The following is a 16,332-nucleotide window of genomic DNA, read 5'->3' on the forward strand; positions in this document are numbered from 1 at the left end:
TCCGTTTATTTAAACATTAATTTTGTGAAAACATTAAAGTTACTCATCCAGAGTTTAAAGAAAACAAAGTAGGACAGCTAAGAAATATTAATATCAAGATTGATTATTCCTTAAAGCATTTCCATTCTCCTTTTGTATTTTATTATACTGTTTTGAATATATGAATTGGCTTGATGAAACTAAGTACTAAGACTTAGATTTGATTTAGTACTGAATTTGTGAGGAAGACAATTCAGATTGTCATTTTAGAGTATGTTTTATTAAGTTGTACATTTACAAAAAAAAATCTTTTTTGTATCTTTTGCTGCATGCTGAACTTGGGGCTTGAACTCATGACCCTGAGAGCAAGAGCCACATGCTCACGGACTGTGCCAGCCAGGTGCCCCTCTTTTTTGTATCTTCAGTGAAATTTTTTAAACAAAAGCTCTTATTCTATTTTTCTTGGGGAAATATTAGAAAATAAGTGCGATGAGCTAATTAAAAAATAAAAAGGCATGGGGCATTTGGCTGGCTCAGTCAGTGGATCATGTAACTCTTGATCTTGGGGTTTTGAGTTCGAGCCCCACATTGGGTTGTGTGGAGTCTGGAAGACTATCAGAGGTATCCCTCTTTCTTTCTTGAAAGCTTAGTTATGCCTTTGAAGGGATGTTCTTTTTTATCCAGCATTTCAATGTGCTTAATAAATGGGACTGTTTTTCAGGTTATCTAATAATAGTGTGCCATATTGATCTTTGATTCCTTTCTCTCTATATCATGGGGTTTTTATTCTACATCTATACATAAGCACAGTCTAGCTACTTTCTCCATTTCCACTATGTCCCTAGTGTCAGCCAAGATTACTGCCTTTCTAGTTCATTTCCCTTCTATTCTTTCATCTGTATACTACATTTTCCACATAGCAATCTAGTGATCTTAAAGTATAAGCCAGATAACTTCACTTCCCTGCTTGAAACTCTTTTTTTTTTAAATAAAGATTTGATTTATTTATTTGACAGAGAGAGAGAGACAGCCAGCAAGAGAGGGAACACAAGCAGGGGGAGTGGGAGAGGAAGAAGCAGGCTCCCATCAGAGGAGCCTGATGCGGGGCTCAATCCCAGAATGCTGGGATCACACCCTGAGCCGAAGGCAGACGCTTAACGACTAAGCCACCCAGATGCCCCAGCTTGAAACTCTTTAATAGCTTCTTGGCATAAACAAACTCCTTAGCATGGCATTCAAGATCCTTCTTGACCTGAATCTTGTCTACTGTAGTGTTTTTTCACAGTACACTACTCTTGCAATAAACTCAAGCTACACAGGTCTTCTTAACTGATCATAGCAAGGCTTTTTCTTCCTCCTTTTGCCTATAATGCTTTCTCCTAGGAGCTTCTCATGCCTCTCTTCTATTCTCAGCTTAAATGTTGCTTCCCTAAAGATGCTTTCTCTGGCCACCCAATCCAAAATAATCTCCCTAGTTTTCTTCTTATACCAGATATCACTAGTTAATTATTGTGTTTGCATATTTGTAAGCTCCACAAAGGCAAAGTGATTTATGTCCACCCTGTATCCCTGATACCTAAGTGATATATTTTAGATGCTCAAATGTTTGTAGAATTAGTGAATACATTGACGAACTCCTCCCTGGATAAAACATGAAGGCCTTAATTTCAAGGAGTTGGGACTTACTTTAGCAGCAAAACATAGTAAGAGTTTGAAAGTAAAATGCAAAATGGATAATGGATGAATTCCCAGAAACAAATACACTGTAGCAGATTTATATAACAGTAATGTTGGTCAGCATCTTTGATTGGCACAGACCTGAATGGAGACAATGCTAAATTAAATGAGGGACTGTCGCTCTTTCTCAATTTAAAGAACACTCTCTCCGCCCCTCCCACGGCCAAGATGGAAAAAAAAGAGCGAAGAGAGAAAGCGAGGAGAGGGGAATGCCCGTGTCCAAACTACGACTCCCAGCAGCCCCCGCGCGAGCCCGCCCATCGGGAGGTGCTGCGGGTCTCCGCCCCGTGGAGCTCCGGGCTTGGGCCGGCGAGGGGCGGTGTTCTGGCCCCGCCCCTGCCCGCTCCCCGCCGTCGCCCTCCCCCAGGGTTGTGGCCACGCGCAGCGGCGGCGGCTGTTCCGCTTCCCCTCCGGCCCGGGCCGTCGCCATTGCCGAAGGCTCCCTGCCCTCCCTTCCCGGCGCCCGCGGGGCTCGGCTGCCGCTCGGCCTAGCGGTAGCAGCGGCTGCGCTCTAGCGCAGCTCGTCTTCCCGCCCCGCTTCCCCTTCCGTCCCCGCCTGCCCCGCGCCGCGCGCTTGCCCGGGGCGGCTCCAGAGCCCGCCGGGAGCTCGGACCGAGGCGCCTCGCTGGGGCGGGGACCTTTCCTCGCCTGAGGTAAGTGTGCAGACAGGCCGGGACGCGGGCCGTCGCTCTCTTCCTTCTTCCTTCTCCGTGGCCTGGCCGGCGCGAGCGGCCCGCGGCAGCCTACCTGCCGGGGGCAGCGCCGGGGCAGCCGCCACCTGCGTGCCTGGAGCCGCGGCTCCTGGGGCGGTGGCTCATTGTTTGCTCCCTAGGGCCGTTTTCTTCGGCTTTAGCCCGAAATGGGAAGCTCGCTAGGCTGGCGAAGTCTGACTCTTCCTGGACCCAGCCCTGCCCAGGGCCGTGTCGCGCCACAGGCTCTGCCCACTCTCTGTCTCCCTTCCCTCGCGTTTCAGCGTCCTCCGGTTCTCAGTTTACTTTAGTGTTCGACCTCGCGTCTCGAGTTTTAGTCCTCGATTTTTCCTGTCTTACTGAGTCCCAGCCCCTCCTTGCTACCTCTCTGGTCATCTTAGTTTCATTGGTTAGGCATGTTGTCTCTAGTCCCTTTACTCTTTTCTAAACTACAATGTGTAATCTCTTCCATATTCCGCGTTAGTAGAAACGTATAGTTTTCCGAGGATTTGAGGGCCTTGCCTAAGAACAAAACTTTCGGATCTTCTCGTGATTCTTGTTTGATCTTCAGCCAGGAGGTGAATAGTTGCTTCTTTAGGTAATTTAGGTGAAGGTTGGCTTTTCTCCATGTTTGGCTTTCTTTAAAACAACACACGTAGGACGTTGCTACAGAGTCTCCGGTGGACTCAACCTTTTGGCTAATTCTTTAAAGATAAAGTCATCCCAGAACTAAAGTGTGAAAAGTAATTTCTGTTGTCGGTTGGTGTGGGGCTGTATCCTCCTTGTATCTTCGTTTTAATTGGAATACTCGAGGCAGTTCCGAGCGTGATTTATTTCCTCCTGGATAAATCATACGAACTACCATTGATATAATTGTTTCAGTTCTACTTTACAAGTTATCTATAGTTGTTTGTTTTCTTTTTAACCTCTGTAAAAGACAATCAAAATGGTTAGGCCTAAAATTAGACTACGACGAGCTGTGTTTTGGATCAAGGTTGTGCACGTCACGTTTTTTCCCCTTCTCTGTTTGACTCTTCCGCTCTTAATAAGTAGGCAGGATATTGAAATGTACAAGAATTTGCTTGGGGGCTTTTGTTTTTGTAGGGTTATCCAAAAGAATAACATTAAATAAAATTAGATTGGGATGAAGACAGTGAATAGTAATTTTCAAAGCAGGTTAGTACTTGTCAACTTTGCCAGAAGGTCTGTGGCATTTGTAAAACATACTCATACTAACTTCTAAGTATCTTTTATGGATATGTGGAAAAAATATATATATATGCATGCATACATATAAATGGAAAGCTTTGTTCATGTTCTATTAATACAGGGTATTGATTTTTTTTTTAAGATTTTATTTATTTATTTGACAGAGATAGAGACGGCCAGCGAGAGAGGGAACACAAGCAGGGGGAGTGGGAGAGGAAGAAACTGGCTCCCAGCGGAAGAGCCTGACGTGGGGCTTGATCCCATAACGCCGGGATCGCGCCCTGAGCCGAAGGCAGACGCCCAAGGACTGAGCCACCCAGGCGCCCCAATACAGGGTATTGATTTAAGGCAATTCTTTCATCCTTAGCTTTTAAGTCTTTATAGCTATTAATCAACCAAGAACACTGATTTACATTATGAAATATGAACCTTCAGATGTTTTTGACCTGTAATATATGTAGGTCTTAAGCCCACTTTCAGGGTTTGGTGAAAGACATTAATCTAAATTCAGTGAATTTTGCTTTCACTAAATACTCCACTTTTACCTAAGTGACTTAGCACTGAGCTTTTATACTGCCATTTGATAGTGTCAGTTGTCCTTAACTTGAGAGGTCTTGTTGGCCAAAGGGGCTGAGGTATAGAAATGTTGGGAGTGTGGAATTTGGTCTGTTGATGTCAGCTTCTCTGTCCATTCTTCTATAAGCAGATATTTTTACCAGGGAAGAGTTACTGGATATTCCTCTTCACTTAGGGCTTTGATTCCTGGTTTACCATTATTCAAAAAGAGCGTTATTCTTCTGGACTTTGTGACATTTAATACTAACCTTGCAAACCCCAAATCATAACGTAACAGTAAGTTTGTATTTGGAGTGTATCTACTAAACAAATGAATAGGGGTTCCAGTGGTTCTCTGATCTTTATGATAGGCAGGTTTCCAAATAGGCATGGTTAACAGTGGTGTATATTTCTTTTTAATTACACTTTTTAAAAAAGAGCTTGTTCAAATAGATAAAGTAAGTAGATACTTTAAAGTCATTCCTGCTTCTTCTGTCAATATCGATTTTAATAATTGAGTGTAATGTTTCTTCTGACTTTTTAAAATTTCTCCTCTTGATTAAAACTTGAAACTAGGTCTTGTTCAAGGCTTTAAGGCTTCGGGATTCTGATTGGTTTGTTTTCAAAAACCCTTCCAGTTACTTAGAGGGCTAATTCCAGACTAGTCAGAGGGCAGGTAAGTTACTTACAAATCTGAGTTGGGCCTTGTATCCTTCTTTTACCTTGGTAGAAGCAGAAAGACAAGGAAAAATTGCCCCCATTGCCTTGAAGAAATACTGATTGTTTTCTTCTGTGATCAGAATTTTCACTACTTCTTCATTTTAGGATCACTAACCTATTTAAGAATAGTCATTCTGAACATTCATGAGGGATTTCAGAGTTCTAGCCTATTATTATCTCTGAGGTACATTAGTACTTACCATTCCATGTGTCTCAAATGGTTAGGTGCTGGAGACCTGGGTTTGAATGACGGCTCTTCTACTTGACCCTGAATAAGACATGTACTCTTTCCAGGACTTGGTTTTCTTCTGTAAAATGGGGATTGATAGTAATAACAATATAATACAAATTTCATGGAGCTATTTAAAGCAAATGAGATAATGCAGGTAAAGTACTTTACAAATGCAGTGCTTAAGTTCTTAATAAAGATTAGTTAATGTTCCATTCTAAAATAGGTTTTAGGGGTGCCTTGTTGGCTCAGTTGGTTAAGCGTCTGCCTTAGGCTCAGGTCATGATCCTGGGGTCTTGGGATCCAGCCCCACATCATGCTCCCTGCTGAGCGGGGAGTCTGTTCCTTCCCTCTGCCCCTCACCCCACTCGTGCTCTCTCTCTGGCTCTCTCTCGCTCTCAAATAAAAGAAAAATCTTAAAAAATAGAATAGGTTTTACATTTAATTGCTTGTGTAGCAAATATTATGCTTCCAAACTTAGATTTAAGAATGCTTTCTGGAGGGGCGCCTGGGTGGCTCAGTTAGTTAAATGTCTGCATTCAGATCAGGTCATGGTCCTGTGGTCCTGGGATCAAGTCCCGCATCGGCTCCCTGCTCAGTGAGGAGTCTGCTTTTCCCTTTTCCTTTGCTCCTTCCCCTGCTTGGTGCACTCACTCACTCTCTCAAATAAATAAAATCTTTTAAAAAAGAGTGTGCTTTCTGGAAGAGGTTGGGAACTCAGGATCAATTTTCTGAGACCATAACTGTTAAATTAGAAATTGTTTTTTCGGGAAAAAAAGCTTTGCTACTGATATAAAATACAGGTTTTTCAAATACAGGTTTTTCAAATTTTAAAAAGTATGCATATTTCTCATAGAAAATTTGGAAAGTAGCGAAGATTATTAAGAAACAGGACAAAAATCACTTTCGCCTCAGCGCTCAGAAATAACCATCATAACGGACTGGTGTTTTTTTTCCCTTATTTTTAAATTCCAAAAACAGCACATTCTTATTATAAAAGGTTCAAGCAGCTCAGTTATTTATAATAAAAAAAGTGAAAATTCCTCTTTCCTCACTTGCTAGTCCCATTCCTTAGAGCTACCCACTGTTAATTTTGTTTTCTTTATGCAATTATAAATAAGCACTATGTGTGTGGTTTTAACCAATTTTTAAAAATAAAAGATGTGGGCGCGCCTGGGTGGCACAACGGTTAAGCATCTGCCTTCGGCTCAGGGCGTGATCCCTGTGTTATGGGATCGAGTGCCACATCAGGCTCCTCTGCTATGAGCCTGCTTCTTCCTCTCCCACTCCCCCTGCTTGTGTTCCCTCTCTCGCTGGCTGTCTATCTCTGTCAAATAAATAAATAAAATCTTTAAAAAATAAAAAAAAAAAAATAAAAGTGGTTATTACATATTCTTTTCCATCTCAATACATACAGTTGTACTTCATCTTTTTAACCATCATGATACAGTCCATTGTACTTTGTTTCATTATTCATGGTTATTTATGTTACAGTAATTCCCCCTTATCCACAGGGGATATGTTCCAAGACCTCCAGTGGATGCCTGAAGCCACAGATAGAGTGAAGCCTATATATAATATGTTTTTGCCTACATATACATACCTGTGATAAAGTTTAGATTAGAAATTACACAGTAGGAGATTAACAATAGTAACTGATAATGAAATAGAACAGTTATAACAATATGCTATAATGAAAGTTATATGAATGTGGTCTATCTCAAAATATCTCGTTAGACTGTACTCACGGTTCTTGTGATCATGTGAGATGATAAAATGCCTACGTGATGAGATGAAGTGAGGTGAATGGCGTAGGCAGTGTGATGTAGCGATAGGCTACTATTGACCTTCTGGCAATACATCAGAAGTGGGATCCAGGGCAGTAGTTTACTGCTGGTAACTGAAACTGCAGAAAGAGAAACCGTGGTAAGAGGGGACTACTGTACAGATCTTCATCAACTTACAAGGGGGTTTTGTCCCGATAAACCCATTGTAAGTTGAAAATGGCATAAGGCGAAACATAGCCTAGCCTACCTTAAACATGCCCAGAACACTTAGGTTAGCCTACAGCCGGAGAGAACCCTCTAACAATGCCTATTTTATATTAAAGTGTTGAATATCTCATGTACTTTATTGAGTAGTGTACTGAAAGTGAAAAATAGAATGGTTTTGGGGCGCCTGGGTGGCACAGCGGTTAAGCGTCTGCCTTCGATTCAGGGCGTGATCCCGGCGTTATGGGATCGAGCCCCACATCAGGCTCCTCCACTAGCAGCCTGCTTCTTCCTCTCCCACTCCCCCTGCTTGTGTTCCCTCTCTTGCTGGCTGTCTCTATCTCTGTCAAATAAATAAATAAAATCTTAAAAAAAAAAAAAGAAAAGAAAAGAAAAATAGAATGGTTTTAAGTGTATGAGTTGTTTATCCTCTTGATCACGTGGCTGACTAAGAGCTGTGGCTTGCTGCCACGGCCCTGTGTCACAAGACGGTATAGTACTGTGTATTTCCAACCCCGGGAAAAGCAAAATTCAAAATATGGTTCCTACTAAATGTGAAAACTTCACTTTCACATCTTCCTAAAGACCAAAAACTCTAAGTCAAACCATGATTAGTCAGGGACAGTCTTTATTCTCAATTTGGAGCAAGTAAAACTGGAGCCTTAATGAACTTCCTTGTATTTTTGTGCATATATACAAGTATTTCCATAAAAAGCATTCTGAAGCGTGCATTTTAAGTTTCGATAAATGCCAAGTTGTTGTCCAAAAGTCTGTATCAGTCTGTCCTTCCTCATCAAATGGTAGAAGCTCTTCATACATAATAGGTAATAATCCTTTACCTTCTCTTTAGGAAGATCTTTCCCATTTTACCCTTATCAAAAAACATTCTTTTTAATAATTGTTGTATTGGGGTACCTGGCTGGCTCAGTTGGAGGAGCATGCGACCTTTGATCTCAGGGTTGTGAGTTTGAGCCCCCTGTTGGGTGTAGAGATTACTTAAATAAATAAAACTTTAAAAAATAATAATTGTATTTTAATCTTAATCCTTCTGAAATTTGTGTGGGGGCATGTAAGAGTTTTAACAATATAAAATAGCTTGGTTACTGAAATGAAATACAAGTATAGAAAAAATGTTAGGAGTTTTAGGTTGCTGTGAAATCAATTATAAAAATTCAGGGAGTAATATTGTAATGGTCTTATTGTAAGCCTCACATCTGAAAAGGAAAAAAAATGCCCCTTTGGCCCGTTTCTTTTTTTTTTTTTTTAAGATGTTATTTGTTTATTTGACAGAGAGAGTATTTGACAGAGAGAGAGAGCACAAGCAGGCGGAGAGGCAGAAGGAGAGGGAGAAGCAGGCTCCCCACTGAGCAGGGAGCCTAATGCAGGGAGAAGCAGGCTCTCCACTGAGCAGGGAGCCTAATGCAGGGCTCAGTCCAGGATCCTGGGATCATGACCTGAGCCGAAAGCAGATGCTTAACTGACTGAGCCACCCAGGCACCCTTGACCCCTGTTTCTTGTCATCTACTGATTTCATCCTCATCCTTTAAATTTCTGCTTTTGAGTGTATCTCTCTTTGGGAGTCTTTCTTGATCTCCACTGTGTTATAGATATTCTTCTTATATATTTTCTTAACATGTTAATCCATAATCTTTATTTGTGGTGTGCTGAAAGCATGAGTTATTTATCTGGAAATGAGAGCTATTTCTCAATTTTTGCCGGTTGAAACTAATCAAAGAGGGAGATGCAAGGACAAACTCACTAGTGTTGGTTAAAAGTGATACATTCGCATTACTGAGTTCTTCCTCACATCTTTCTGATCAAGCTGTTACATTGGTAATATTTTTTTTATGTAAATGCTTAATAGGTTCTGGAAAGCTAGAAGGTTTTATTTTGGCCTTGCATTTATTTCATAAGAAAAGGTATATTTTAGGACACCTGGATGGCTCAGTTGGTTAAGCATCCAACTCTTGGTCTTGGCTCAGGTTTGATCTTAGGGTCTTGAGTTCAAGCCCCACTTTGGGCTCCACGCAGCGGGGAGAGGGGGGAAGAACAAGGTGTATTTTAAGATATATTCTCAGCTTTTAAATTTTTAATTAATGTTCCTAATTTGAGTTTATTTAGTGATTTATAGGCTTATAAGTGAAACAAAATTGTTACATAATAAACACATGAGCAGCAAGAGGTGGGTAAAGCATTTAAACAAAATTTCAGGTGCTCTAAAGAGCAAATTGTTAAAGGAGAAGTTACATTGGCACAAAAAATAGTGGAAATAGAGCTAGATGTTTGATAAAGTATCTCTATTGTAAATTCTTCCTGAACTTTTTTCACCTTCCTGATTAAATACTTTAAAAGAATAAAGTTGCCTTTTTTTTTAGTCCCTTATTCCATTATATATGGATAACTACTGTTGATATTTTGGTATGCTTCCTACCAGTACTTTTTCATATAGATAGATAGATAGATAGATAGATAGATAGATAGATAGATAGATATAGATAGATATACATATATCTATATATAGTTTTTTCTTCTGTATATATATGTGTGTGTGTTTGTACATAGCTAACTTTTATAAAATTAGAATCTTGTTCTGTATAATTTGTTATCTTGCTAAATCTTGAAAGTTTCCCTTTGTTCTTAAAAATTCTCTTAAAATCATCTTTTAATGTTTGCCTGACATTCCATTGTACAGCTCTGCCTTGCTTGCTCTTTTCCAGTTGCTGAATGTGTAACTTATTTCCAGTATTTTATATAAAAATGTTATAATGAATAGTTTTCTATTCATCCCTGATTATTATAGAATATTTTCCTGGAAGTGGAATTGCTGACTGAAAAGGTATAAACATTTAACAAACAGTCTTAAATTATCCTTCAGGAAAGTTTGCTGTGTATCATCACTGGCTGTGTGTATCCCATTTTATTGCTATCCTCAATGAAGCAGCCATCATTTTTAATGAAATTAATAGAATTTGCTTATTCTTAGGCAAATAAAAATCTAGTTTAATTTGCATTTCTTGTTTAAATTATAATTATTTTGTTTTGGTTAATTTGATTTACTTCTGATAAGTACGCAGACGTAACTGGATATTTGTGTCCAGTATTTTTATTATTTTACCGGTCTTCAATAAAATTTTATTTGCTTTTGTTTTCCAGGTTCATTGTCTTGTCTGAAAATAGTATAGTAACCTTTCCTTCCTTTCCAGTAGTCAAAATATTTATTTCTGTTTTAGGGCTTTATTATATTGTCCAGAATTTCCAAGACATGGTTCAATAAGATAGGCAATAATTGTCTTAGAATATCTTAGAATATTTTTAGAATTTACTGAAAGAGTAGGAAAAAATCTCAGAAATTTAGTTTAATAGGAGTATATAGGCCATATGGTAACTTCTGTAGTTACTTCTGTAGAATCTTGAGGAATCCTTACTTTCTTTTAAGTCAGTTTTGATCATTTGTATTTTTCCAGGTTATATATATTTTTTGATTTTCAAATTTGTTACTATATGAATGTATGTAATATTTTATTATTAAAATCTGTGGTGTGTATTTCCACCTTTTATAGTGATTGTTATTTTTCTTGACTTGCCAGATGTTCATTGACTTAGTTTTTAATAACCAGATTTATTGTTGGTTTTCTGTTTTCTGATTCCCTGATTTTTACTTTTCTCTTTATTTTGCTTTTCTTGCTTTTCTTGCTTTTTTTTTGTTACGGTCTTTTTTTTTTTTTTTTAGGGAGAGAATGAGTGCATTGGGGGTTGTGGAGCGGGAGCGGGAGAGCATCTTAAGCAGTCTCCATTCCCAGTGTGGAGCCTGATGCAGGGCTTGATATCACAGTCCTGAGATCATGACCTGAGCCAAAATCAAGAGTTGGATGCTTAACCCACTGGGCCACCCAGGCACCCCTGTTATACTTTTCCTAACTCAAATTCTTAGTTCCTTTTTCTTTTTTTAATAATGAAAACATTAATGCTCTTAATTTGCCTCTGAGTACAGCTTTGGCTGCACTCTATAATTTACATGAATCATGGTCTTATATTAATTACTCTCCAAATAGTTGGCATTTCTAGTTTGATTTCCTCTTTGATTCAAGAGGTATTTAGGACAGTTCTCTTCACTCTGTTTTCTTTCATTGTCATCAATTGCTGTAGTCTTTTAAACTGTCTTTCAAATTTACTGAGGTTTTTTTAAAGATTTTTATCTACTTGAGAGAGAGAGAGCGTGTGCACACGTGAGCACACCCATGAGCAGGGGGAGGGGCAGAAGGAGAGGAGAGAGAGAATCTCAAGCAGACTCCACACTGAGCATGGAGCCCCGTGTGGTGCTCAGTCAGACAGCTGTGAAATCATGACCTGAGCTGAAATCAAGAGTTGGATGCTTAACCTTCTGAGCCACCCAGGCACTCCCTGAAGGTGTTTTTTGTGGGGTTTTTTTTTAATGACTTAAAGCATAATCCAATTTGGTAAGCGTTCTGTGAAAACTTAAAAAACATTTTCTGTTTGCAGAGTATATATGTAACTTTAATTACTCAAATTATCTTATTTGGTTTATTATTCCTTTTTAATGGTTCCTATTATAAGACTTAGTCTTCATTAGGTTTTTGTTTTGTTTTGTTTTGTTTGAGAGAGAGAGTGTGCATGCGCATGTGTACACACATGGGGGGGGCAGAGGGAGAGAGAGAATCCCCAGCAGGTTCCACACTAAGTGCAGAGCCCAATGTGGGGCTTGATATCATGACCTCGAGATCATGACCTGAGCCAAAATTGAGTCTGATGCTGGGACGCCTGGGTGGCTTAGTCAGTTGAGCATCTGCCTTCAGCTCAGGTCATGATCCCAGGTTCCTGGGATTGAGTCCTGCATCAGGCTCCTTTGCTCGGCAGGGAGCCTGCTTCTTCCTCTGTCTGCTGCTCCCCCTGCTTGTGCTCTCTCTCTTTCTCTCTCTCAAATAAATAAATACATCTTTAAAGAAGAGTGAGACACTCAACTGACTGAGCCACCCAGGTACCCGGTCTTCATTAATTTTTAAATCTTAATCTGTCAAAGATTAAGAGAGTCACATTGTTTTTAAGAGCTTGTTCTCACATTGGGACCTTTACATTTTTGTTTCTTCTGCCTGATACTGTCTTCCTTTCATACATTATGGTTTCGATGGGGCCTTACCTGATTGGTCATCTAAAATAGCCTTCACCTACCGCACTCGATATCTAACTTCTTACCCTTCTGTGTCTTTCTTTATAGCCCTTTCGTCTGAGTTATTTGGCTTCTTTCATTTTCTTATTTCTCTATTTCTTTGCTGTTATTCTATTTAGAACTTAGAACATGTGGGCATGCAGTAAGTATATGTTGGTTGAGTGTCAGTTTCTTTTATTTCTGATGATTTTTAATTTTTTAAGTAATAGACTTATTTTATATAGCAATTTTAGGTTCACAGCAAAACTGAGTAAAAAGTACAGAGTTCCTATATACTCCAAGCTCCCCCTTACTTTCAGTACCCCTTCCCCCACCATCAGTGTCTCACCGTGTATGGTACATTTGTTTTAATTGATAAACTAACATTGACACATCATTATCAACCAAAGTCCATAGTTTAGGGTTCACTCTTGATATTGTACATTCAGTGGGTGTGGACAAATAAATGGTGGATGTTTACTTGTGTCCATCATTACAGTGTCATACACAACAGTTTCCCAGCCCTAAAAATCACCCGTGATCCACATATTCATCCCTCCCTTCTCCCTAATTCCTGGCGACCGCTAGTGCTTTTACTGTCTCCATAATATTGCCTTTTCCAGAATGTCCTATAATTGAAATCATATAATATGTAACCTTTTCAACTTGCAATATGCATTTAAGTTTCCTTCTCATCTTTTGATGGCTTGATAGCTCATTCCTTTTTAGCAATGAATAATATTCCATTGACTGGGTGTACGGCAGTTTGTTTATTCATTCTCCTGCTGAAGGACTTCTTGGTAGCTTTCACATTTGTCAATTATGAATAAAATTGCTATAAACATCTGTGTTTCATTTTTGTATGGATAAAAGTTTGCAGCTGATTTGTGTAAATACCAAGGAGCATAATTGCTGGATTGTATGGTAAGAATATATTTAGTTTTGTGGGAAACCTCTAAACTGTCTTTCAAAGTGGTTATACCATATGATTTCCCACCAGCCATGGGTGAGAGAGTCCCTGTTGCTCAGCGTCCTCACGAGCATTTGATGTTGATTAGCTAGTCTCATAGGTATGTAGTGGTATCTCATTGTTTTGATTTGCAGTACTCCCATGATTTATGTTGAGCATCTTTTTGCATGCTGCTTTTCCATCCGTGTATCACCTTTGGTGAGGTATCTCTTCAGAAGTTATGCACATTTTTAAATTGAGTTGTTAATTTTTATATTGCTGAATTTTAAGAGTTCTTTGTATATTTTGGGTAACTGTCCTTTATATCTGATATTTCTTTTGCAGGTATTTTTCCCCAGTCTGTGGCTTGTCTCTCATTCTCTCATCTCTAATGATTTTTATCATGTATTTTGATGCAGTATTATTTGATGCATGTGTAAGTTATCTACTGCTGAAAGTCTCATTATCAATTATACTTAATAAAAATAATCATCATACTTTCTGAGTCTTGTATTTCACTTAAATTCCTGTCTGTACTAAATGTCTTTGTTCAATAAATTATCCAACTTTGGCTTTCCATGCCATTTTGTTTTAGTTGTGTCTTTTTAAAATTACATGTAGGTTTTAAAAAAAGATTTTATTTATTTATTTACTTATTTATTTATTTATTTGAGAGAGAGCACATGGGAGCATGCACTCAAGCAGGCAGGGGAAGGGGCAGAGGGAGAGGAAGAGAATCCTAAGCAGACTCCGCACTGAGCATGGAACCCAGTGTGGGGCTTGATCCCATGACCCTGAGATCATGACCTGAGCCAAAACCAAGAGTCAGATGCTTAACCAACTGAGCCACCCAGGCACCCCTGTAGTTTATTATTTATTTTAATTCAAAGTGAATGCTTACAACATTTATCATCATAATGAATTCTGTTGGGTGTGTTTCTATCATTTTATTTAGGGTTTCCTGTTTTTTAATGATTCATTGCTGCTGCTTTCATTGTATAATGTACATAAGATAAAAATTACCATCTTAACCACTTTTACATGTACAATTCTTTAGTATTAAGTACATGTACATTGTTGTACACCCATCACCACCACTTTTTTATCTTTCCCAACTGAACCTCTATACTTAACTAAAAATGAACTCCCCATTCCTCCTTACTCCCAATCCCTGGTAACCTATTTCTAATATTCTTTATGTCTGTTATGATTTTGCCTATTCTAGATGATTCATGTAAGTGGAATCGTACCATATTTATACTTTTGTGTTTGGTTTGTTTCACATAGCACATGATTTTTTCATCCTTGCTGTAGCATGTATTAGTACTTCATTCTTTTTTTAAGGCTGAATAATACTCCATTGTATATATACACTTGACCCTTGAACAATGTGGGGATTACGGGTGTCAGACTACCATACGAATAGCCTACTGTGACCAGAAGCCTTACTAATAACATGAACAATAATTAACATATAATTAGCATGTTATATTCTCATAAGATTGTATTCTTATGATGTAAAACAAAATGTTACTCAGAAAATTATAAGGAAAATCTATATAGTACTGTATCAGAAAGCTGGCATACAGTGCACAGTTCAAACCTGTGGTGTTCAAGGGTCAGCTGTATACATTTTGTTTATTCAGTTATCTGTCGCTGTGTTCTAGTTTTTGCTTTGTAAATTTGTTGCTTTTTTCTCACTTACTTGGAGTTTATGCATCTTGTTTTTAAGTCCACTAATTTATAGTTTAAATGAATTCAAGTATTAATCTAAATTTAAAAAAATAAATTTTTCCGGTTTGTCAATCTAAAAGAAAACTACACTTTGACTCCCCCTTATATTAGAAGACTAGCTGCTCCTCTTAATCCACCCTCACTTTATCTGCGTTTTCTCTCCATGGTGAACTGGGAACTTTGTATTCTTCGTATATTTTTTACTCATTTCATGTTTTTAACTTCGTCTTCTTTCAGCTCTTTTATCTTGGTAATCACATTCCACATTAACACAAAGTATTTAAATTTTATTTAGACGGAGTTGGTGCTCATTGCCTTTTTTCTCAGGCTTACATTTAAGGTGATACATAATGTTTGTCAACTAGCCTTTTCAGCTAATTTTTTTTTAATTAATTTATTTGAGAGAGAGTGCGCAAGGCGGGGGGCAGAAGTAGGGAGAAAGAATCCTCAAGCACAGGTGCTCCCTTTTTTTTCTTTTTATTAAGATATTTTCACAGATCATGTCTTTTATACACGTTCATCAATGTTGCCTGATACAGTAGCTCCTTATTGTCTTTGTACTTGGTTCTTTTTTCATTTCCAGAAATATTTTTAGTTATTTTGTTTTAGTTCTGTTTTCTTTCTTGAAAATACTTACAATAATTAGGTTGGCTTGTCATTTCTGTCCTTTGTGTGAGTTTCTCAAATGTTTGTCTTGTCACCTGTTTGATTTTCCTTTATCTCTTCCAGTGTAGGCTTTATTTCTGCTATTGAAATTTTAGCTTCTTTATATCCTTTAAAAATTTATGCTGCTCCCTTTTCTTCTTAATTTACTCTCATTTTATCTTTGGCTTTTCTCTCCATATGTGCCTGTTTCATAGTTTGCCACCGTTTGGAAGTTAGTTCTGTGTCTTGAGGTGATTCATCATCTAAGTCAGACTCTGCTGCCTGTGATGGGTAATTATCTTTTCTTGTGCTACATTATTTTTTGTTGGGATCAACATAAATTGTTGAATATTTTTTCTGCTGCTTTATCTTTGAATTGTAGCTGTTGTATATTATCTGATACACATTTGTTGGAAGTGTTTGTGGGTTATCCTTGCTATGGTTGGCTGTGATTCTGATTGAAACCTTTTAGGTGTATTGCCAAAGGATACATAGCTCCTAGCCTGAGTTCCAGTGATTAATAGACATTCATCTAATATAGTAGTTCTGGTGGGATCTGGTTTCTAACTTGTGCTGTTAGGGCTCTTCCTGATTCTAGCCTTATACCCACAGCACAACACTTTGCTTAAGTGACTACATCTCTCAGGAAGCCATGTGCTAATCCATGTTTCTCTGTGCTTGTACAGCTCCACCTGAACCTTACATACACACAGGAACATAGACGCTTGTTT

At 38.5% G+C, this 16,332-nt stretch overlaps 1 protein-coding gene across 1 annotated transcript in view; it reads left to right on the forward strand.

Moving 5' to 3' along the window:
• The first annotated feature begins 2,022 nt into the window (after positions 1-2,022).
• PAK2 (p21 (RAC1) activated kinase 2) overlaps positions 2,023-16,332 on the forward strand; it is an 89,482-nt gene continuing 75,172 nt past the window's right edge. The window contains exon 1 of the mRNA XM_002916748.4: positions 2,023-2,369. The gene's annotated coding sequence lies outside the window, so the exon portion shown is untranslated. The remainder of the gene's footprint in view (positions 2,370-16,332) is intronic.

Source organism: Ailuropoda melanoleuca, chromosome 1 (assembly GCF_002007445.2).
Source record: "Ailuropoda melanoleuca isolate Jingjing chromosome 1, ASM200744v2, whole genome shotgun sequence".
Taxonomy (NCBI): domain Eukaryota; kingdom Metazoa; phylum Chordata; class Mammalia; order Carnivora; family Ursidae; genus Ailuropoda; species Ailuropoda melanoleuca.